The 26,326-nt window shown below is 34.5% G+C and overlaps 1 non-coding gene across 50 annotated transcripts in view; it reads left to right on the forward strand.

Annotated features, from left to right (window-relative positions):
• LOC127731838 (uncharacterized) overlaps positions 1–26,326 on the forward strand; it is a 112,618-nt gene that overhangs the window by 20,340 nt on the left and 65,952 nt on the right. For all 50 annotated transcript variants that reach the window (XR_007995798.1, XR_007995791.1, XR_007995795.1 and 47 more), the window contains exon 4: positions 24,057–24,108. This is a non-coding gene — a transcript (uncharacterized LOC127731838). The remainder of the gene's footprint in view (positions 1–24,056; positions 24,109–26,326) is intronic.

Here is a 26,326-nt window from a genome sequence, read left to right on the forward strand (position 1 = left end):
ATAGATATAAGGTTCTTTTCAACACTGCATACAGTATTGCAAAAAAGGGAAACCCTTCAGTTACTATGAATTTATTTTTGAAATCCAGTGCAAAAATGGTGTTGATGTGTAAGCAGTACTTCAATATTGAAGGTTGTAAACTGTTTATTTGCTGGATAGCCAATTTAGGCATTATATGAGAAACGAAACATCACATGCAGTTCAAATATGATGAAACAAACTAACCTCACTCCAAAAGCTCATTAATTTGTATCTTATTGAGTTATGAAATTTTTCCTGTAAAAGTAGGACCTTTCAGTTTGGAGTGTCAAAGGTCCTGGACCTTCCAGTACCAAATGTTAATTTGAACCCCTGCAATAGTACTGAAAGTGGTGTTAAACATCAACAATCAATCCTTACCACGACGATATAGACAATAGTACTGAAAGTGGTGTTAAACATCAACAATCAATCAATCCTTACCACCAAGATATAGACAATAGAACTGAAAGTGGTGTTAAACATCAACAATCAATCAATCCTTACCACCACGATATAGACAATAGTACTGAAAGTGGTGTTAAACACCAACAATCAATCAATCCATCCTTACCACCACGATATAGACAATATTACTGAAAGTGGTGTTAAACACCAACAAACAATCAATCATTACCACAACAGTATAGACAATAGTACTGAAAGTGGTGCTAAACATCAACAATCCATCTTTACCACCACGATATAGAAAATAGTACTGAAAGTGGTGTTAAACACCAACAATCAATTCTTACCACCACAATATAGACAATAGTACTGAAAGTGGTGTTAAACATCAACAATCAATCAATCCTTACAACCATGATATAGACAATAGAACTGAAAGTGGTGTTAAATACCAACAATCAATCCTTACCACCACGATATAGACAATAGTACTGAAAGTGGTGTTAAACATCAACAATCAATCCTTACCACCACGATATAGACAATAGTACTGAAAGTGGTGTTAAACACCAACAATCAATCAATCTCTCCTTACCACCATGATATAGAGAATAGTACTGAAAGTGGTGTTAAACACCAACAATCAATCAATCCATCCTTATGACTATGATATAGACAATAGTAGTGAAAGTGGTGTTAAACACCAACAATCAATCAATCTCTCCTTACCACCACGATATAGAGAATAGTACTGAAAGTGGTGTTAAACACCAACAATCAATCAATCAATCAATCCTTACCACCATGATGTAGACAATAGTACTGAAAGTGGTGTTAAACACCAACAATCAATCAATCAATCCTTACCACCATGATATAGACAATAGTACTGAAAGTGGTGTTAAACACCAACAATCAATCAATCCTTACCACCGAGATATAGACACTAGTACTGAAAGTGGTGTTTAACATCAACAATCAATCAATCCTTACCACCTCGATATAGACAATAGTACTGAAAGTGGTGTTAAACACCAACAATCAATCAATCTCTCCTTACCACCACGATATAGAGAATAGTACTGAAAGTGGTGTTAAACACCAACAATCAATCAATCCTTACCACCATGATATAGACACTAGTACTGAAAGTGGTGTTAAACACCAACAATCAATCAATCAATCCTTACCACCAAGATATAGACAATAGTACTGAAAGTGGTGTTAAACACCAACAATCAATCAATCTCTCCTTACCACCACGATATAGAGAATAGTACTGAAAGTGGTGTTAAACACCAACAATCAATCAATCCTTACCACCATGATATAGACACTAGTACTGAAAGTGGTGTTAAACACCAACAATCAATCAATCAATCCTTACCACCAAGATATAGACAATAGTACTGAAAGTGGTGTTAAACACCAACAATCAATCAATCTCTCCTTACCACCACGATATAGAGAATAGTACTGAAAGTGGTGTTAAACACCAACAATCAATCAATCCTTACCACCATGATATAGACACTAGTACTGAAAGTGGTGTTAAACACCAACAATCAATCAATCAATCCTTACCACCATGATATAGACACTAGTACTGAAAGTGGTGTTAAACACCAACAATCAATCAATCAATCCTTACCACCAAGATATAGACAATAGTACTGAAAGTGGTGTTAAACACCAACAATCAATCAATCAATCCTTACCACCACGATATAGACAATAGTACTGAAAGTGGTGTTAAACACCAACAATCAATCAATCCATCCTTACCACTACGATATAGACAATAGTACTGAAAGTGGTGTTAAACACCAACAATCAATCAATCAATCCTTACCACCTCGATATAGACAAGAGTACTGAAAGTGGTGTTAAACACCAACAATCAATCAATCAATCCTTACCACCATGATATAGACAATAGTACTGAAAGTGGTGTTAAACATCAACAATCAATCAATCAATCCTTACCACCATGATATAGACAATAGTACTGAAAGTGGTGTTAAACATCAACAATCAATCAATCCTTACCACCAAGATATAGACAATAGAACTGAAAGTGGTGTTAAACATCAACAATCAATCAATCCTTACCACCACGATATAGACAATAGTACTGAAAGTGGTGTTAAACATCAACAATCAATCAATCAATCCTTACCACCATGATATAGACAATATTACTGAAAGTGGTGTTAAACACCAACAATCAATCAATCCTTACCACCAAGATATAGACAATAGAACTGAAAGTGGTGTTAAACATCAACAATCAATCAATCCTTACCACCATGATGTAGACAATAGTACTGAAAGTGGTGTTAAACATCAACAATCAATCAATCCTTACCACCACGATATAGACAATAGTACTGAGAGTGGTGTTAAACACCAACAATCAATCCTTACCACCACGATATAGACAATAGTACTGAAAGTGGTGTTAAACACCAACAATCAATCAATCAATCCTTACCACTACGATATAGACAATAAAACTGAAAGTGGTGTTTACCACCAACAATCAATCAATCCTTACCACCACGATATAGACAATAGTACTGAAAGTGGTGTTAAACATCAACAATCAATCCTTACCACCAAGATATAGACAATAGTACTGAAAGTGGTGTTAAACACCAAAAATCAATCAATCAATCCTTACCACCTCGATATAGACAATAGTACTGAAAGTGGTATAAAAAACCAACAATCAATCAATCCTTACCACCACGATATAGACAATAGTACTGAAAGTGGTGTTAAGCACCAACAATCAATCAATCCTTACCACCACGATATAGACAATAGTACTGAAAGTGGTGTTAAACACCAACAATCAATCAATCCTTACCACCACGATATAGACAATAGTACTGAAAGTGGTGTTAAACACCAACAATCAATCAATCCTTACCACCACGACATAGACAATAGTACTGAAAGTGGTGTTAAACACCAACAATCAATCCATCCTTACCACCACGATATAGACAATAGTACTGAAAGTGGTGTTTAACATCAACAATCAATCAATCCTTACCACCACGATATAGACAATAGTACTGAAAGTGGTGTTAAACACCAACAATCAATCAATCAATCCTTACCACCATGATATAGACAATAGTACTGAAAGTGGTGTTTAACATCAACAATCAATCAATCCTTACCACCTCGATATAGACAATAGTACTGAGAGTGGTGTTAAACACCAACAATCAATCAATCCATCCTTACCACCATGATATAGACAATAGTACTGAAAGTGGTGTTTAACATCAACAATCAATCAATCCTTACCACCTCGATATAGACAATAGTACTGAGAGTGGTGTTAAACACCAACAATCAGTCACGGTATAGACAATAGTACTGAAAGTGGTGTTAAACACCAACAATCAATCAATCCATCCTTACCACCATGATATAGACAATAGTACTGAAAGTGGTGTTTAACATCAACAATCAATCAATTCTTACCACCTCGATATAGACAATAGTACTGAGAGTGGTGTTAAACATCAACAATCAATCAATCCTTACCACCAAGATATAGACAATAGTACTGAAAGTGGTGTTAAACACCAACAATCAATCAATCCATCCTTACCCAGTGTTCTCCCTAGGCCGTTTTAGCGTCGTGGTACGACGACGCTATATTTTTTCCCGTGATGCTATAATAATTCCCGCGACTCTATAATCATTTTGAGGATGCTATTTTTCTTCTTTCTATATCGTAAATCCATGTCCTAAATTTTGAACTTTCATCTAATTACCGCGTATGATCATAAAAATTATATCACCTTTAAGTGTAATCCCCTGAAATCGGACAATAGAGGCATTTAAGAGTGATTAAAAAGGTGTTAATTGCCTTTTGGGTGATAACTGTTTGGATACGAATACCCCAAGCTGACACTTGTGACATGATTAATACCAAGTGGTCTGTCTGCAATCGCAAATTAAGACATGGAAAAAATGTAATCATAAAACAATTCGAAATCTACGTTTTGCATTACGGAAATTCAAAGATACAAACGATTTTTCTCTTTAAAAATGAGGTTTGGTCGTTTATTTTTACAACTTTCATAAAATTACTTTCTTTCTCTTCCGCCGGTACTACTTGTTAATCGAGAGCGAACATATCGGTTTTGGGCTCAATAAGTTGGCTTAAGTTTATGTTTCATCCATTTAATACATCAAAAGCGTCACATTCGTTCCCAATCTCTTGTCAAACATTGTTTATTTTCGTTAATTTTTCTTCGGCCGCCATTGACTACTTTTGTGCAAACTACCGATTGGAACCGGACCAGATATGACAAAAATCCGCATTTTCACAATAATAACTACAGATGCACAAATGGCACAGCAGACAGAAAAAAATACACCAAAAAGAGAAAACTATGCATTAACAGACTATTTGTTAGATAACTTTGTTAAAAATATCTATCACCTCGATATAAAGAAACAACTGGGACTAATTCATTGACTACCATGAAACAATGAATTTTTAGACATGAAAATTTTTTTTTAATTGAAATTTTATTGCTATATGATACTTTCTTTTCTTTTACTTGATATTTAGTATTGTATATATATAAAGGTTGCACTATAATAAACCATTCACTCATTCATTTAGTTGGGTAGGTAGGGTAACTAGAACCAGAGACATATATTGTATTATATGTCTCTGCTAGAACCACACATATATTGTTATATGGCCCAAGAGGAAAACAATAATTCTGTACAGTAACTATAAATGAATATAGAAAACATAAACTGAAACAACTGTTATCATGGTTATATTTTAATTGTATTCTCAGTTATGAATTGAACAATATAAACATTGTACCATAAAGGAAATAGAGCATCACCACGACGCGACAAATGACATTGAAAAAAATAGTTTATTTTTTTTTCGCCAAATGTGATGCTATCCAAAATACCTGGGGAGAACACTGCTTACCACTACGATATAGACAATAGTACTGAAGTTGGTGTTAAACATCAACAGTCAATCCTTACCACCACGATATAGACAATAGTACTGAAAGTGGTGTTAAACACCAACAATCAATCCTTACCACATTGATATAGGCAATAGTGTTGAAAGTAGTGTTAAACATCAACAATCAATCAATCCTTACCACCACGATATAGACAATAGTACTGAAAGTGGTGTTAAACACCAACAATCAATCTATCCTTACCACCTCGATATAGACAATAGTACTGAAAGTGGTGTTAAACATCAACAATCAATCCATCCTTACCACCATACTGAAAGTGGTGTTAAACATCAACAATCAATCAATCCTTACCACCACGATATAGACAATAGTACTGAAAGTGGTGTTAAACATCAACAATCAATCAATCAATCCTTACCACCACGATATAGACAATAGAACTGAAAGTGGTGTTAAACACCAACAATCAATCAATCAATCCTTACCACCATGATATAGACAATAGTACTGAAAGTGGTGTTAAACACCAACAATTAATCAATCAATCCTTACCACAACGATATAGACAATAGTACTGAAAGTGGTGTTAAACACCAACAATCAATCAATCCTTACCACCACGATATAGACAATAGTACTGAAAGTGGTGTTAAACACCTACAATCAATCTATCAATCCTTACCACCAAGATATAGACAATAGTACTGAAAGTGGTGTTAAACACCAAAAATCAATCAATTCTTACCACCACGATATAGACAATAGTACTGAATGTGGTGTTAAACACCAACAATCAATCAATCAATCCTTACCACCACGATATAGACAATAGTACTGAAAGTGGTGTTTAACACCAACAATCAATCCATCAATCCTTACCACCAAGATATAGACAATAGTACTGAAAGTGGTGTTAAACACCAACAATCAATCAATCCTTACCACCTCGATATAGACAATAGTACTGAAAGTGGTGTTAAACACCAACAATCAATCCTTACCACCACGATATAGACAATAGTACTGAAAGTGGTGTTAAACACCAACAATCAATCTATCAATCCTTACCACCAAGATATAGACAATAGTACTGAAAGTGGTGTTAAACACCAAAAATCAATCAATTCTTACCACCACAATATAGACAATAGTACTGAATGTGGTGTTAAACACCAACAATCAATCAATCAATCCTTACCACCTCGATATAGACAAGAGTACTGAAAGTGGTGTTAAACACCAACAATCAATCAATCAATCCTTACCACCATGATATAGACAATAGTACTGAAAGTGGTGTTAAACATCAACAATCAATCAATCAATCCTTACCACCATGATATAGACAATAGTACTGAAAGTGGTGTTAAACATCAACAATTAATCAATCCTTACCACCAAGATATAGACAATAGAACTGAAAGTGGTGTTAAACATCAACAATCAATCAATCCTTACCACCACGATATAGACAATAGTACTGAAAGTGGTGTTAAACACCAACAATCAATCCTTACCACCACGATATAGACAATAGTACTGAAAGTGGTGTTAAACACCAACAATCAATCCTTACCACATTGATATAGGCAATAGTGTTGAAAGTAGTGTTAAACATCAACAATCAATCAATCCTTACCACCACGATATAGACAATAGTACTGAAAGTGGTGTTAAACACCAACAATCAATCTATCCTTACCACCTCGATATAGACAATAGTACTGAAAGTGGTGTTAAACATCAACAATCAATCCATCCTTACCACCATACTGAAAGTGGTGTTAAACATCAACAATCAATCAATCCTTACCACCACGATATAGACAATAGTACTGAAAGTGGTGTTAAACATCAACAATCAATCAATCAATCCTTACCACCACGATATAGACAATAGAACTGAAAGTGGTGTTAAACACCAACAATCAATCAATCAATCCTTACCACCATGATATAGACAATAGTACTGAAAGTGGTGTTAAACACCAACAATTAATCAATCAATCCTTACCACAACGATATAGACAATAGTACTGAAAGTGGTGTTAAACACCAACAATCAATCAATCCTTACCACCACGATATAGACAATAGTACTGAAAGTGGTGTTAAACACCTACAATCAATCTATCAATCCTTACCACCAAGATATAGACAATAGTACTGAAAGTGGTGTTAAACACCAACAATCAATCAATCCTTACCACCTCGATATAGACAATAGTACTGAAAGTGGTGTTAAACACCAACAATCAATCCTTACCACCACGATATAGACAATAGTACTGAAAGTGGTGTTAAACACCAACAATCAATCTATCAATCCTTACCACCAAGATATAGACAATAGTACTGAAAGTGGTGTTAAACACCAAAAATCAATCAATTCTTACCACCACAATATAGACAATAGTACTGAATGTGGTGTTAAACACCAACAATCAATCAATCAATCCTTACCACCTCGATATAGACAAGAGTACTGAAAGTGGTGTTAAACACCAACAATCAATCAATCAATCCTTACCACCATGATATAGACAATAGTACTGAAAGTGGTGTTAAACATCAACAATCAATCAATCAATCCTTACCACCATGATATAGACAATAGTACTGAAAGTGGTGTTAAACATCAACAATCAATCAATCCTTACCACCAAGATATAGACAATAGAACTGAAAGTGGTGTTAAACATCAACAATCAATCAATCCTTACCACCACGATATAGACAATAGTACTGAAAGTGGTGTTAAACATCAACAATCAATCAATCAATCCTTACCACCATGATATAGACAATATTACTGAAAGTGGTGTTAAACATCAACAATCAATCAATCCTTACCACCACGATATAGACAATAGTACTGAAAGTGGTGTTAAACACCAACAATCAATCCTTACCACATTGATATAGGCAATAGTGTTGAAAGTAGTGTTAAACATCAACAATCAATCAATCCTTACCACCACGATATAGACAATAGTACTGAAAGTGGTGTTAAACACCAACAATCAATCTATCCTTACCACCTCGATATAGACAATAGTACTGAAAGTGGTGTTAAACATCAACAATCAATCCATCCTTACCACCATACTGAAAGTGGTGTTAAACATCAACAATCAATCAATCCTTACCACCACGATATAGACAATAGTACTGAAAGTGGTGTTAAACATCAACAATCAATCAATCAATCCTTACCACCACGATATAGACAATAGAACTGAAAGTGGTGTTAAACACCAACAATCAATCAATCAATCCTTACCACCATGATATAGACAATAGTACTGAAAGTGGTGTTAAACACCAACAATTAATCAATCAATCCTTACCACAACGATATAGACAATAGTACTGAAAGTGGTGTTAAACACCAACAATCAATCAATCCTTACCACCACGATATAGACAATAGTACTGAAAGTGGTGTTAAACACCAACAATCAATCTATCAATCCTTACCACCAAGATATAGACAATAGTACTGAAAGTGGTGTTAAACACCAAAAATCAATCAATTCTTACCACCACGATATAGACAATAGTACTGAATGTGGTGTTAAACACCAACAATCAATCAATCAATCCTTACCACCACGATATAGACAATAGTACTGAAAGTGGTGTTTAACACCAACAATCAATCCATCAATCCTTACCACCAAGATATAGACAATAGTACTGAAAGTGGTGTTAAACACCAACAATCAATCAATCCTTACCACCTCGATATAGACAATAGTACTGAAAGTGGTGTTAAACACCAACAATCAATCCTTACCACCACGATATAGACAATAGTACTGAGAGTGGTGTTAAACACCAACAATCAGTCACGGTATAGACAATAGTACTGAAAGTGGTGTTAAACACCAACAATCAATCAATCCATCCTTACCACCATGATATAGACAATAGTACTGAAAGTGGTGTTTAACATCAACAATCAATCAATTCTTACCACCTCGATATAGACAATAGTACTGAGAGTGGTGTTAAACATCAACAATCAATCAATCCTTACCACCAAGATATAGACAATAGTACTGAAAGTGGTGTTAAACACCAACAATCAATCAATCCATCCTTACCCAGTGTTCTCCCTAGGCCGTTTTAGCGTCGTGGTACGACGACGCTATATTTTTTCCCGTGATGCTATAATAATTCCCGCGACTCTATAATCATTTTGAGGATGCTATTTTTCTTCTTTCTATATCGTAAATCCATGTCCTAAATTTTGAACTTTCATCTAATTACCGCGTATGATCATAAAAATTATATCACCTTTAAGTGTAATCCCCTGAAATCGGACAATAGAGGCATTTAAGAGTGATTAAAAAGGTGTTAATTGCCTTTTGGGTGATAACTGTTTGGATACGAATACCCCAAGCTGACACTTGTGACATGATTAATACCAAGTGGTCTGTCTGCAATCGCAAATTAAGACATGGAAAAAATGTAATCATAAAACAATTCGAAATCTACGTTTTGCATTACGGAAATTCAAAGATACAAACGATTTTTCTCTTTAAAAATGAGGTTTGGTCGTTTATTTTTACAACTTTCATAAAATTACTTTCTTTCTCTTCCGCCGGTACTACTTGTTAATCGAGAGCGAACATATCGGTTTTGGGCTCAATAAGTTGGCTTAAGTTTATGTTTCATCCATTTAATACATCAAAAGCGTCACATTCGTTCCCAATCTCTTGTCAAACATTGTTTATTTTCGTTAATTTTTCTTCGGCCGCCATTGACTACTTTTGTGCAAACTACCGATTGGAACCGGACCAGATATGACAAAAATCCGCATTTTCACAATAATAACTACAGATGCACAAATGGCACAGCAGACAGAAAAAAATATACCAAAAAGAGAAAACTATGCATTAACAGACTATTTGTTAGATAACTTTGTTAAAAATATCTATCACCTCGATATAAAGAAACAACTGGGACTAATTCATTGACTACCATGAAACAATGAATTTTTAGACATGAAAATTTTTTTTTAATTGAAATTTTATTGCTATATGATACTTTCTTTTCTTTTACTTGATATTTAGTATTGTATATATATAAAGGTTGCACTATAATAAACCATTCACTCATTCATTTAGTTGGGTAGGTAGGGTAACTAGAACCAGAGACATATATTGTATTATATGTCTCTGCTAGAACCACACATATATTGTTATATGGCCCAAGAGGAAAACAATAATTCTGTACAGTAACTATAAATGAATATAGAAAACATAAACTGAAACAACTGTTATCATGGTTATATTTTAATTGTATTCTCAGTTATGAATTGAACAATATAAACATTGTACCATAAAGGAAATAGAGCATCACCACGACGCGACAAATGACATTGAAAAAAATAGTTTATTTTTTTTTCGCCAAATGTGATGCTATCCAAAATACCTGGGGAGAACACTGCTTACCACTACGATATAGACAATAGTACTGAAGTTGGTGTTAAACATCAACAGTCAATCCTTACCACCACGATATAGACAATAGTACTGAAAGTGGTGTTAAACACCAACAATCAATCCTTACCACATTGATATAGGCAATAGTGTTGAAAGTAGTGTTAAACATCAACAATCAATCAATCCTTACCACCACGATATAGACAATAGTACTGAAAGTGGTGTTAAACACCAACAATCAATCTATCCTTACCACCTCGATATAGACAATAGTACTGAAAGTGGTGTTAAACATCAACAATCAATCCATCCTTACCACCATACTGAAAGTGGTGTTAAACATCAACAATCAATCAATCCTTACCACCACGATATAGACAATAGTACTGAAAGTGGTGTTAAACATCAACAATCAATCAATCAATCCTTACCACCACGATATAGACAATAGAACTGAAAGTGGTGTTAAACACCAACAATCAATCAATCAATCCTTACCACCATGATATAGACAATAGTACTGAAAGTGGTGTTAAACACCAACAATCAATCAATCCATCCTTATGACTATGATATAGACAATAGTAGTGAAAGTGGTGTTAAACACCAACAATCAATCAATCTCTCCTTACCACCACGATATAGAGAATAGTACTGAAAGTGGTGTTAAACACCAACAATCAATCAATCAATCAATCCTTACCACCATGATGTAGACAATAGTACTGAAAGTGGTGTTAAACACCAACAATCAATCAATCAATCCTTACCACCATGATATAGACAATAGTACTGAAAGTGGTGTTAAACACCAACAATCAATCAATCCTTACCACCGAGATATAGACACTAGTACTGAAAGTGGTGTTTAACATCAACAATCAATCAATCCTTACCACCTCGATATAGACAATAGTACTGAAAGTGGTGTTAAACACCAACAATCAATCAATCTCTCCTTACCACCACGATATAGAGAATAGTACTGAAAGTGGTGTTAAACACCAACAATCAATCAATCCTTACCACCATGATATAGACACTAGTACTGAAAGTGGTGTTAAACACCAACAATCAATCAATCAATCCTTACCACCAAGATATAGACAATAGTACTGAAAGTGGTGTTAAACACCAACAATCAATCAATCTCTCCTTACCACCACGATATAGAGAATAGTACTGAAAGTGGTGTTAAACACCAACAATCAATCAATCCTTACCACCATGATATAGACACTAGTACTGAAAGTGGTGTTAAACACCAACAATCAATCAATCAATCCTTACCACCAAGATATAGACAATAGTACTGAAAGTGGTGTTAAACACCAACAATCAATCAATCTCTCCTTACCACCACGATATAGAGAATAGTACTGAAAGTGGTGTTAAACACCAACAATCAATCAATCCTTACCACCATGATATAGACACTAGTACTGAAAGTGGTGTTAAACACCAACAATCAATCAATCAATCCTTACCACCATGATATAGACACTAGTACTGAAAGTGGTGTTAAACACCAACAATCAATCAATCAATCCTTACCACCAAGATATAGACAATAGTACTGAAAGTGGTGTTAAACACCAACAATCAATCAATCAATCCTTACCACCACGATATAGACAATAGTACTGAAAGTGGTGTTAAACACCAACAATCAATCAATCCATCCTTACCACTACGATATAGACAATAGTACTGAAAGTGGTGTTAAACACCAACAATCAATCAATCAATCCTTACCACCTCGATATAGACAAGAGTACTGAAAGTGGTGTTAAACACCAACAATCAATCAATCAATCCTTACCACCATGATATAGACAATAGTACTGAAAGTGGTGTTAAACATCAACAATCAATCAATCAATCCTTACCACCATGATATAGACAATAGTACTGAAAGTGGTGTTAAACATCAACAATCAATCAATCCTTACCACCAAGATATAGACAATAGAACTGAAAGTGGTGTTAAACATCAACAATCAATCAATCCTTACCACCACGATATAGACAATAGTACTGAAAGTGGTGTTAAACATCAACAATCAATCAATCAATCCTTACCACCATGATATAGACAATATTACTGAAAGTGGTGTTAAACACCAACAATCAATCAATCCTTACCACCAAGATATAGACAATAGAACTGAAAGTGGTGTTAAACATCAACAATCAATCAATCCTTACCACCATGATGTAGACAATAGTACTGAAAGTGGTGTTAAACATCAACAATCAATCAATCCTTACCACCACGATATAGACAATAGTACTGAGAGTGGTGTTAAACACCAACAATCAATCCTTACCACCACGATATAGACAATAGTACTGAAAGTGGTGTTAAACACCAACAATCAATCAATCAATCCTTACCACTACGATATAGACAATAAAACTGAAAGTGGTGTTTACCACCAACAATCAATCAATCCTTACCACCACGATATAGACAATAGTACTGAAAGTGGTGTTAAACATCAACAATCAATCCTTACCACCAAGATATAGACAATAGTACTGAAAGTGGTGTTAAACACCAAAAATCAATCAATCAATCCTTACCACCTCGATATAGACAATAGTACTGAAAGTGGTATAAAAAACCAACAATCAATCAATCCTTACCACCACGATATAGACAATAGTACTGAAAGTGGTGTTAAGCACCAACAATCAATCAATCCTTACCACCACGATATAGACAATAGTACTGAAAGTGGTGTTAAACACCAACAATCAATCAATCCTTACCACCACGATATAGACAATAGTACTGAAAGTGGTGTTAAACACCAACAATCAATCAATCCTTACCACCACGACATAGACAATAGTACTGAAAGTGGTGTTAAACACCAACAATCAATCCATCCTTACCACCACGATATAGACAATAGTACTGAAAGTGGTGTTTAACATCAACAATCAATCAATCCTTACCACCACGATATAGACAATAGTACTGAAAGTGGTGTTAAACACCAACAATCAATCAATCAATCCTTACCACCATGATATAGACAATAGTACTGAAAGTGGTGTTTAACATCAACAATCAATCAATCCTTACCACCTCGATATAGACAATAGTACTGAGAGTGGTGTTAAACACCAACAATCAATCAATCCATCCTTACCACCATGATATAGACAATAGTACTGAAAGTGGTGTTTAACATCAACAATCAATCAATCCTTACCACCTCGATATAGACAATAGTACTGAGAGTGGTGTTAAACACCAACAATCAGTCACGGTATAGACAATAGTACTGAAAGTGGTGTTAAACACCAACAATCAATCAATCCATCCTTACCACCATGATATAGACAATAGTACTGAAAGTGGTGTTTAACATCAACAATCAATCAATTCTTACCACCTCGATATAGACAATAGTACTGAGAGTGGTGTTAAACATCAACAATCAATCAATCCTTACCACCAAGATATAGACAATAGTACTGAAAGTGGTGTTAAACACCAACAATCAATCAATCCATCCTTACCCAGTGTTCTCCCTAGGCCGTTTTAGCGTCGTGGTACGACGACGCTATATTTTTTCCCGTGATGCTATAATAATTCCCGCGACTCTATAATCATTTTGAGGATGCTATTTTTCTTCTTTCTATATCGTAAATCCATGTCCTAAATTTTGAACTTTCATCTAATTACCGCGTATGATCATAAAAATTATATCACCTTTAAGTGTAATCCCCTGAAATCGGACAATAGAGGCATTTAAGAGTGATTAAAAAGGTGTTAATTGCCTTTTGGGTGATAACTGTTTGGATACGAATACCCCAAGCTGACACTTGTGACATGATTAATACCAAGTGGTCTGTCTGCAATCGCAAATTAAGACATGGAAAAAATGTAATCATAAAACAATTCGAAATCTACGTTTTGCATTACGGAAATTCAAAGATACAAACGATTTTTCTCTTTAAAAATGAGGTTTGGTCGTTTATTTTTACAACTTTCATAAAATTACTTTCTTTCTCTTCCGCCGGTACTACTTGTTAATCGAGAGCGAACATATCGGTTTTGGGCTCAATAAGTTGGCTTAAGTTTATGTTTCATCCATTTAATACATCAAAAGCGTCACATTCGTTCCCAATCTCTTGTCAAACATTGTTTATTTTCGTTAATTTTTCTTCGGCCGCCATTGACTACTTTTGTGCAAACTACCGATTGGAACCGGACCAGATATGACAAAAATCCGCATTTTCACAATAATAACTACAGATGCACAAATGGCACAGCAGACAGAAAAAAATACACCAAAAAGAGAAAACTATGCATTAACAGACTATTTGTTAGATAACTTTGTTAAAAATATCTATCACCTCGATATAAAGAAACAACTGGGACTAATTCATTGACTACCATGAAACAATGAATTTTTAGACATGAAAATTTTTTTTTAATTGAAATTTTATTGCTATATGATACTTTCTTTTCTTTTACTTGATATTTAGTATTGTATATATATAAAGGTTGCACTATAATAAACCATTCACTCATTCATTTAGTTGGGTAGGTAGGGTAACTAGAACCAGAGACATATATTGTATTATATGTCTCTGCTAGAACCACACATATATTGTTATATGGCCCAAGAGGAAAACAATAATTCTGTACAGTAACTATAAATGAATATAGAAAACATAAACTGAAACAACTGTTATCATGGTTATATTTTAATTGTATTCTCAGTTATGAATTGAACAATATAAACATTGTACCATAAAGGAAATAGAGCATCACCACGACGCGACAAATGACATTGAAAAAAATAGTTTATTTTTTTTTCGCCAAATGTGATGCTATCCAAAATACCTGGGGAGAACACTGCTTACCACTACGATATAGACAATAGTACTGAAGTTGGTGTTAAACATCAACAGTCAATCCTTACCACCACGATATAGACAATAGTACTGAAAGTGGTGTTAAACACCAACAATCAATCCTTACCACATTGATATAGGCAATAGTGTTGAAAGTAGTGTTAAACATCAACAATCAATCAATCCTTACCACCACGATATAGACAATAGTACTGAAAGTGGTGTTAAACACCAACAATCAATCTATCCTTACCACCTCGATATAGACAATAGTACTGAAAGTGGTGTTAAACATCAACAATCAATCCATCCTTACCACCATACTGAAAGTGGTGTTAAACATCAACAATCAATCAATCCTTACCACCACGATATAGACAATAGTACTGAAAGTGGTGTTAAACATCAACAATCAATCAATCAATCCTTACCACCACGATATAGACAATAGAACTGAAAGTGGTGTTAAACACCAACAATCAATCAATCAATCCTTACCACCATGATATAGACAATAGTACTGAAAGTGGTGTTAAACACCAACAATTAATCAATCAATCCTTACCACAACGATATAGACAATAGTACTGAAAGTGGTGTTAAACACCAACAATCAATCAATCCTTACCACCACGATATAGACAATAGTACTGAAAGTGGTGTTAAACACCTACAATCAATCTATCAATCCTTACCACCAAGATATAGACAATAGTACTGAAAGTGGTGTTAAACACCAAAAATCAATCAATTCTTACCACCACGATATAGACAATAGTACTGAATGTGGTGTTAAACACCAACAATCAATCAATCAATCCTTACCACCACGATATAGACAATAGTACTGAAAGTGGTGTTTAACACCAACAATCAATCCATCAATCCTTACCACCAAGATATAGACAATAGTACTGAAAGTGGTGTTAAACACCAACAATCAATCAATCCTTACCACCTCGATATAGACAATAGTACTGAAAGTGGTGTTAAACACCAACAATCAATCCTTACCACCACGATATAGACAATAGTACTGAAAGTGGTGTTAAACACCAACAATCAATCTATCAATCCTTACCACCAAGATATAGACAATAGTACTGAAAGTGGTGTTAAACACCAAAAATCAATCAATTCTTACCACCACAATATAGACAATAGTACTGAATGTGGTGTTAAACACCAACAATCAATCAATCAATCCTTACCACCTCGATATAGACAAGAGTACTGAAAGTGGTGTTAAACACCAACAATCAATCAATCAATCCTTACCACCATGATATAGACAATAGTACTGAAAGTGGTGTTAAACATCAACAATCAATCAATCAATCCTTACCACCATGATATAGACAATAGTACTGAAAGTGGTGTTAAACATCAACAATTAATCAATCCTTACCACCAAGATATAGACAATAGAACTGAAAGTGGTGTTAAACATCAACAATCAATCAATCCTTACCACCACGATATAGACAATAGTACTGAAAGTGGTGTTAAACACCAACAATCAATCCTTACCACCACGATATAGACAATAGTACTGAAAGTGGTGTTAAACACCAACAATCAATCCTTACCACATTGATATAGGCAATAGTGTTGAAAGTAGTGTTAAACATCAACAATCAATCAATCCTTACCACCACGATATAGACAATAGTACTGAAAGTGGTGTTAAACACCAACAATCAATCTATCCTTACCACCTCGATATAGACAATAGTACTGAAAGTGGTGTTAAACATCAACAATCAATCCATCCTTACCACCATACTGAAAGTGGTGTTAAACATCAACAATCAATCAATCCTTACCACCACGATATAGACAATAGTACTGAAAGTGGTGTTAAACATCAACAATCAATCAATCAATCCTTACCACCACGATATAGACAATAGAACTGAAAGTGGTGTTAAACACCAACAATCAATCAATCAATCCTTACCACCATGATATAGACAATAGTACTGAAAGTGGTGTTAAACACCAACAATTAATCAATCAATCCTTACCACAACGATATAGACAATAGTACTGAAAGTGGTGTTAAACACCAACAATCAATCAATCCTTACCACCACGATATAGACAATAGTACTGAAAGTGGTGTTAAACACCTACAATCAATCTATCAATCCTTACCACCAAGATATAGACAATAGTACTGAAAGTGGTGTTAAACACCAACAATCAATCAATCCTTACCACCTCGATATAGACAATAGTACTGAAAGTGGTGTTAAACACCAACAATCAATCCTTACCACCACGATATAGACAATAGTACTGAAAGTGGTGTTAAACACCAACAATCAATCTATCAATCCTTACCACCAAGATATAGACAATAGTACTGAAAGTGGTGTTAAACACCAAAAATCAATCAATTCTTACCACCACAATATAGACAATAGTACTGAATGTGGTGTTAAACACCAACAATCAATCAATCAATCCTTACCACCTCGATATAGACAAGAGTACTGAAAGTGGTGTTAAACACCAACAATCAATCAATCAATCCTTACCACCATGATATAGACAATAGTACTGAAAGTGGTGTTAAACATCAACAATCAATCAATCAATCCTTACCACCATGATATAGACAATAGTACTGAAAGTGGTGTTAAACACCAACAATCAATCTATCAATCCTTACCACCAAGATATAGACAATAGTACTGAAAGTGGTGTTAAACACCAAAAATCAATCAATTCTTACCACCACGATATAGACAATAGTACTGAATGTGGTGTTAAACACCAACAATCAATCAATCAATCCTTACCACCACGATATAGACAATAGTACTGAAAGTGGTGTTTAACACCAACAATCAATCCATCAATCCTTACCACCAAGATATAGACAATAGTACTGAAAGTGGTGTTAAACACCAACAATCAATCAATCCTTACCACCTCGATATAGACAATAGTACTGAAAGTGGTGTTAAACACCAACAATCAATCCTTACCACCACGATATAGACAATAGTACTGAGAGTGGTGTTAAACACCAACAATCAGTCACGGTATAGACAATAGTACTGAAAGTGGTGTTAAACACCAACAATCAATCAATCCATCCTTACCACCATGATATAGACAATAGTACTGAAAGTGGTGTTTAACATCAACAATCAATCAATTCTTACCACCTCGATATAGACAATAGTACTGAGAGTGGTGTTAAACATCAACAATCAATCAATCCTTACCACCAAGATATAGACAATAGTACTGAAAGTGGTGTTAAACACCAACAATCAATCAATCCATCCTTACCCAGTGTTCTCCCTAGGCCGTTTTAGCGTCGTGGTACGACGACGCTATATTTTTTCCCGTGATGCTATAATAATTCCCGCGACTCTATAATCATTTTGAGGATGCTATTTTTCTTCTTTCTATATCGTAAATCCATGTCCTAAATTTTGAACTTTCATCTAATTACCGCGTATGATCATAAAAATTATATCACCTTTAAGTGTAATCCCCTGAAATCGGACAATAGAGGCATTTAAGAGTGATTAAAAAGGTGTTAATTGCCTTTTGGGTGATAACTGTTTGGATACGAATACCCCAAGCTGACACTTGTGACATGATTAATACCAAGTGGTCTGTCTGCAATCGCAAATTAAGACATGGAAAAAATGTAATCATAAAACAATTCGAAATCTACGTTTTGCATTACGGAAATTCAAAGATACAAACGATTTTTCTCTTTAAAAATGAGGTTTGGTCGTTTATTTTTACAACTTTCATAAAATTACTTTCTTTCTCTTCCGCCGGTACTACTTGTTAATCGAGAGCGAACATATCGGTTTTGGGCTCAATAAGTTGGCTTAAGTTTATGTTTCATCCATTTAATACATCAAAAGCGTCACATTCGTTCCCAATCTCTTGTCAAACATTGTTTATTTTCGTTAATTTTTCTTCGGCCGCCATTGACTACTTTTGTGCAAACTACCGATTGGAACCGGACCAGATATGACAAAAATCCGCATTTTCACAATAATAACTACAGATGCACAAATGGCACAGCAGACAGAAAAAAATATACCAAAAAGAGAAAACTATGCATTAACAGACTATTTGTTAGATAACTTTGTTAAAAATATCTATCACCTCGATATAAAGAAACAACTGGGACTAATTCATTGACTACCATGAAACAATGAATTTTTAGACATGAAAATTTTTTTTTAATTGAAATTTTATTGCTATATGATACTTTCTTTTCTTTTACTTGATATTTAGTATTGTATATATATAAAGGTTGCACTATAATAAACCATTCACTCATTCATTTAGTTGGGTAGGTAGGGTAACTAGAACCAGAGACATATATTGTATTATATGTCTCTGCTAGAACCACACATATATTGTTATATGGCCCAAGAGGAAAACAATAATTCTGTACAGTAACTATAAATGAATATAGAAAACATAAACTGAAACAACTGTTATCATGGTTATATTTTAATTGTATTCTCAGTTATGAATTGAACAATATAAACATTGTACCATAAAGGAAATAGAGCATCACCACGACGCGACAAATGACATTGAAAAAAATAGTTTATTTTTTTTTCGCCAAATGTGATGCTATCCAAAATACCTGGGGAGAACACTGCTTACCACTACGATATAGACAATAGTACTGAAGTTGGTGTTAAACATCAACAGTCAATCCTTACCACCACGATATAGACAATAGTACTGAAAGTGGTGTTAAACACCAACAATCAATCCTTACCACATTGATATAGGCAATAGTGTTGAAAGTAGTGTTAAACATCAACAATCAATCAATCCTTACCACCACGATATAGACAATAGTACTGAAAGTGGTGTTAAACACCAACAATCAATCTATCCTTACCACCTCGATATAGACAATAGTACTGAAAGTGGTGTTAAACATCAACAATCAATCCATCCTTACCACCATACTGAAAGTGGTGTTAAACATCAACAATCAATCAATCCTTACCACCACGATATAGACAATAGTACTGAAAGTGGTGTTAAACACCAACAATCAATCTATCAATCCTTACCACCAAGATATAGACAATAGTACTGAAAGTGGTGTTAAACACCAAAAATCAATCAATTCTTACCACCACAATATAGACAATAGTACTGAATGTGGTGTTAAACACCAACAATCAATCAATCAATCCTTACCACCTCGATATAGACAAGAGTACTGAAAGTGGTGTTAAACACCAACAATCAATCAATCAATCCTTACCACCATGATATAGACAATAGTACTGAAAGTGGTGTTAAACATCAACAATCAATCAATCAATCCTTACCACCATGATATAGACAATAGTACTGAAAGTGGTGTTAAACATCAACAATCAATCAATCCTTACCACCAAGATATAGACAATAGAACTGAAAGTGGTGTTAAACATCAACAATCAATCAATCCTTACCACCACGATATAGACAATAGTACTGAAAGTGGTGTTAAACACCAACAATCAATCCTTACCACCACGATATAGACAATAGTACTGAAAGTGGTGTTAAACACCAACAATCAATCCTTACCACATTGATATAGGCAATAGTGTTGAAAGTAGTGTTAAACATCAACAATCAATCAATCCTTACCACCACGATATAGACAATAGTACTGAAAGTGGTGTTAAACACCAACAATCAATCTATCCTTACCACCTCGATATAGACAATAGTACTGAAAGTGGTGTTAAACATCAACAATCAATCCATCCTTACCACCATACTGAAAGTGGTGTTAAACATCAACAATCAATCAATCCTTACCACCACGATATAGACAATAGTACTGAAAGTGGTGTTAAACATCAACAATCAATCAATCAATCCTTACCACCACGATATAGACAATAGAACTGAAAGTGGTGTTAAACACCAACAATCAATCAATCAATCCTTACCACCATGATATAGACAATAGTACTGAAAGTGGTGTTAAACACCAACAATTAATCAATCAATCCTTACCACAACGATATAGACAATAGTACTGAAAGTGGTGTTAAACACCAACAATCAATCAATCCTTACCACCACGATATAGACAATAGTACTGAAAGTGGTGTTAAACACCAACAATCAATCTATCAATCCTTACCACCAAGATATAGACAATAGTACTGAAAGTGGTGTTAAACACCAAAAATCAATCAATTCTTACCACCACGATATAGACAATAGTACTGAATGTGGTGTTAAACACCAACAATCAATCAATCAATCCTTACCACCACGATATAGACAATAGTACTGAAAGTGGTGTTTAACACCAACAATCAATCCATCAATCCTTACCACCAAGATATAGACAATAGTACTGAAAGTGGTGTTAAACACCAACAATCAATCAATCCTTACCACCTCGATATAGACAATAGTACTGAAAGTGGTGTTAAACACCAACAATCAATCCTTACCACCACGATATAGACAATAGTACTGAAAGTGGTGTTAAACACCAACAATCAATCTATCAATCCTTACCACCAAGATATAGACAATAGTACTGAAAGTGGTGTTAAACACCAAAAATCAATCAATTCTTACCACCACAATATAGACAATAGTACTGAATGTGGTGTTAAACATCAACAATCAATCAATCTCTCCTTACCACCACGATATAGACAATAGTACTGAAAGTGGTGTTAAACACCAACAATCAATCAATCCTTACCACCTCGATATAGACAATAGTACTGAAAGTGGTGTTAAGCACCAACAATCAATCAATCCTTACCACCAAGATATAGACAATAGTACTGAAAGTGGTGTTAAACATCAACAATCAATTCTTACCACCACGATATAGACAATAGTACTGAAAGTGGTGTTAAACACCAACAATCAATCAACCCTTACCACCAAGATATAGACAATAGAACTGAAAGTGGTGTTAAACACCAACAATCAATCAACCCTTACCACCATGATATAGACAATAGAACTGAAAGTGGTGTTTAACATCAACAATCAATCAATCCTTACCACCACGATATAGACAATAGTACTGAAAGTGGTGTTAAACACCAACAATCAATCAATCCTTACCACCACGATATAGACAATAGTACTGAAAGTGGTGTTAAGCACCAACAATCAATCAATCCTCACCACCACGATATAGACAATAGTACTGAAAGTAGTGTTAAACACCAACAATCAATCAATCCTTACCACCACGATATAGACATTAGTACTGAAAGTGGTGTTAAACACCAACAATCAATCCATCATTACCACCACGATATAGACAATAGAACTGAAAGTGGTTTTAAACATCAACAATCAATCAATCAATCCTTACCACCACGATATAGACAATAGTACTGAAAGTGGTGTTAAACACCAACAATCAATCAATCCTTACCACCACGATATAGACAATAGTACTGAATTTGAAAGTGGTGTTAAACACCAACAATCAATCAATCCTTACCACCACGATATAGACAATAGTACTGGAATTGGTGTTAAACATCAACAATCAATCAATCCTTACCACCACGATATAGACAATAGTACTGAAAGTGGTGTTAAACACCAACAATCAATCAATCAATCCAATTTAGTTTTTGCCAAAATGCCAAGGTTCTCAAGCGATACACTCTTGTTTGAGGCTCTTGTCTAATTTTCATTTCTGCTTTTTATCTTTAAACTACAAAACCTGGTTGAGCAAAAATGATCAGCAAGACAGGTTTTGGCAGAAATTTTCCAATAAACACAAATATTCTTGTTGCATTGTTTAAATTTTGAGGGGCAAAAATGCTGGGTAAGCCATATACAGGCTCCTTCGAGCCTATATAGTTTAGTTATACCCCAAATACTATCTTAGCTTAAGGGACAATTTTATTTTACGGTTGAACATATCTGTACTTAATTTACCACAAATTACATACTTCAAATGGAGGTTATCCAAAAATTGACGGAGACATAATCAAGACAAATGGTAACAAGTGTAAGGTCACAGAATATTAGAATATTCTACAGTTGGAATAATTTTCGATTCAAAGGTGCATTTAAAATGCTCTTGCAAATAAACACAAAGTAAATTCAAAAACAACCTGTACACTTTAAATCTGGGCCTCACAATTTTTTGGAAAATATGAAAATTTTATCGATAAATATATTATATAATGTGTAACATTTTTATTGTATATTATTTTTGGGGGGTTTATATTTTAGAAATTTAATAGTTCTACAAGAAATATGAGTAAAGGTATATTCACAGTGCATATTCCTTATTTTTCAGTCTGTCATGTCAGAGGAATCTTCAGGTGTGACTGCTGGTCAAGGGATGGAAGGTAATTTTCATTAATAATTTCTGTAATAAATATTTGGTATTTTAAAAGTGTTTGGTGTATATGTCTGTCTGGCAGAGTTCATATCAGGATCTTTTGTGGCCAACTACATACCTTAAATTCGAAATTATTGCGTGCATTTATTATTGCGATTTTTTTGTACGACCGCAAATTTATTTGCAGTAGTATTATGTTATGGTGTTGTCTGCGTCTGCGTCTGAAGACATTTTGGTTCGCAGACAATAACTTGATTATAAGTTCATGGATCTCTATGAAATTTTAGCACAACATTCCATACCACTAAAGAATGGTTGGGATTGTTTTGGGGGGCTATTGTCCTAGCTATTTAGCTCACCTGGCCCAAAGGGCCAAGTGAGCTTTTCTCATCACTTGGCGTCCGTCGTCCGTTGTCGTCGTCCGTTAACTTTTACAAAAATCTTCTCCTCTGAAACTACTAGGCCAAATTTAACCAAACTTGGCCACAATCATCATTAGGGTGTCTAGTTTAAAAAATGTGTCCGATGACCCGGTCAACCAACCAAGATGGCCGACATGGCTATAAATAGAACATAGGGGTAAAATGTAGATTTTGGCTTATATCTCTGAAACCAAAGCATTTAGAGCAAATCTGACATGGGGTAAAATTGTTTATCAGGTCAAGATCTATCTGCCCTGAAATTTTCAGATGAATCTGACATCCCGTTGCTGCCCCTGAATTGGTAATTTTAAGAAAATTTTGCAGCTTTTGGTTATTATCTTGAATATTATTATAGGTAGAGATAAACTGTTAACAGCAATAATGTACAGCAAAGTAAGATCTACAAATAAGTCAAACTGACCAAAATTGTCAATTGACCCCTTAAGGAGTTATTGCCCTTTATAGTAAATTTTTTACAATTTTCATAAATTTTGTAAATTTTTGTAAAGGTTATTGTCGTAGCTGTTTAGGAATTAGGGGCCAAAAAGGGGCCAAAAACAAGCATTTTTCATGTTTCAGGACAATAATTGGTGTATAAGAATATAGATTTCTATGAAATTTTACCACAAGGTTCCATACTTCAAAGAAGTTTAGAATGAGGTTTGTCGAGCCTGCGACTTTTGTCGCAAAAAAAGTCGCAAAAGCGAGACATAGCGATCCTACATTCCGTCGTCGTCGTCGGTGGGGGCATCCACAAATATTCACTCTGTGGTTAAAGTTTTTGAAATTTTAATAACTTTCTTAAACTATCCTGGATTTCTACCAAACTTGGACAGAAGCTTGTTTATGATCATTCATAAGACAGTATCCAGAAGTAAATTTTGCAAAAAAAAAAAATCCTGTTTATCCGTATTTTACTTATAAATAGACTTAGTTTTTCTGCCAGTTAACATTACATTCACTCTGTGGTTAAAGTTTTTAAAATTTTAATAACTTTCTTAATCTATCCTGGATTTCTACCAAACTTGGACAGAAGCTTGTTTATGATCATAAGACAGTATCTAGAAAGAAATTTTGTAAAAATTTATTACCTGTTTTTTCGTATACTACTGGACTTAGTTTTTCTTCCAGTTAACATTACATATAGTCTGCAGTTAAAGTTTTAAAAACATTTATAAGTTCCTTAAACCATCCTGGATTCTTACCAGACTTGGACAGAAGCTTCTTACAATCAAAAGATAGTATCTAGAGGAAAATGTTTAAAAAAATTTTCCCCATTTTTGTTGAGCCTGCGACTAACGGCAAAAGTAGGCGAGACACTGGGTTCTGCGGAACCCTTACGAATTTTTGAGTGTCATGGCCCATACCGTTTAATAATTAGGGGTCGAAAAGGGGCAGAAGACAATTATTTTTCTAGGTTGCAGGCAATAACTTGAATATAAGTGTATGGATCTCTATTCAATTTTAGCACAAGGTTCCATACCACAATAGGAAGGTTGGGTTTTTTTTCGGGGGTTATTATAGTAGCTGTTTAGGAATTAGGGACCAGAAAGAGCCTAACAAAAACAATTATTTGTCTGGTTCACAGACAATAACTTGTATAACTGTATATATCTGTATAAAATTTAAGCACAAGGTTGCATTCCACAATAGGAAGGATGGGATTTATTTTGGGGGTTATTGTTGTAGCTATTTAGTAAGTAAGGACCAAAAAGGGGTCAAAACAAGCATTTTTCATGTTTCAGGACACTAATTTGTGTATTAGAGTGGGTTTCTATGAAACTTTACTACAAGGTTCCATAC

The sequence above is a fragment of the Mytilus californianus genome, unplaced genomic scaffold (genome assembly GCF_021869535.1).
Source record: "Mytilus californianus isolate M0D057914Y unplaced genomic scaffold, xbMytCali1.0.p SCAF_21, whole genome shotgun sequence".
Classification (NCBI taxonomy): domain Eukaryota; kingdom Metazoa; phylum Mollusca; class Bivalvia; order Mytilida; family Mytilidae; genus Mytilus; species Mytilus californianus.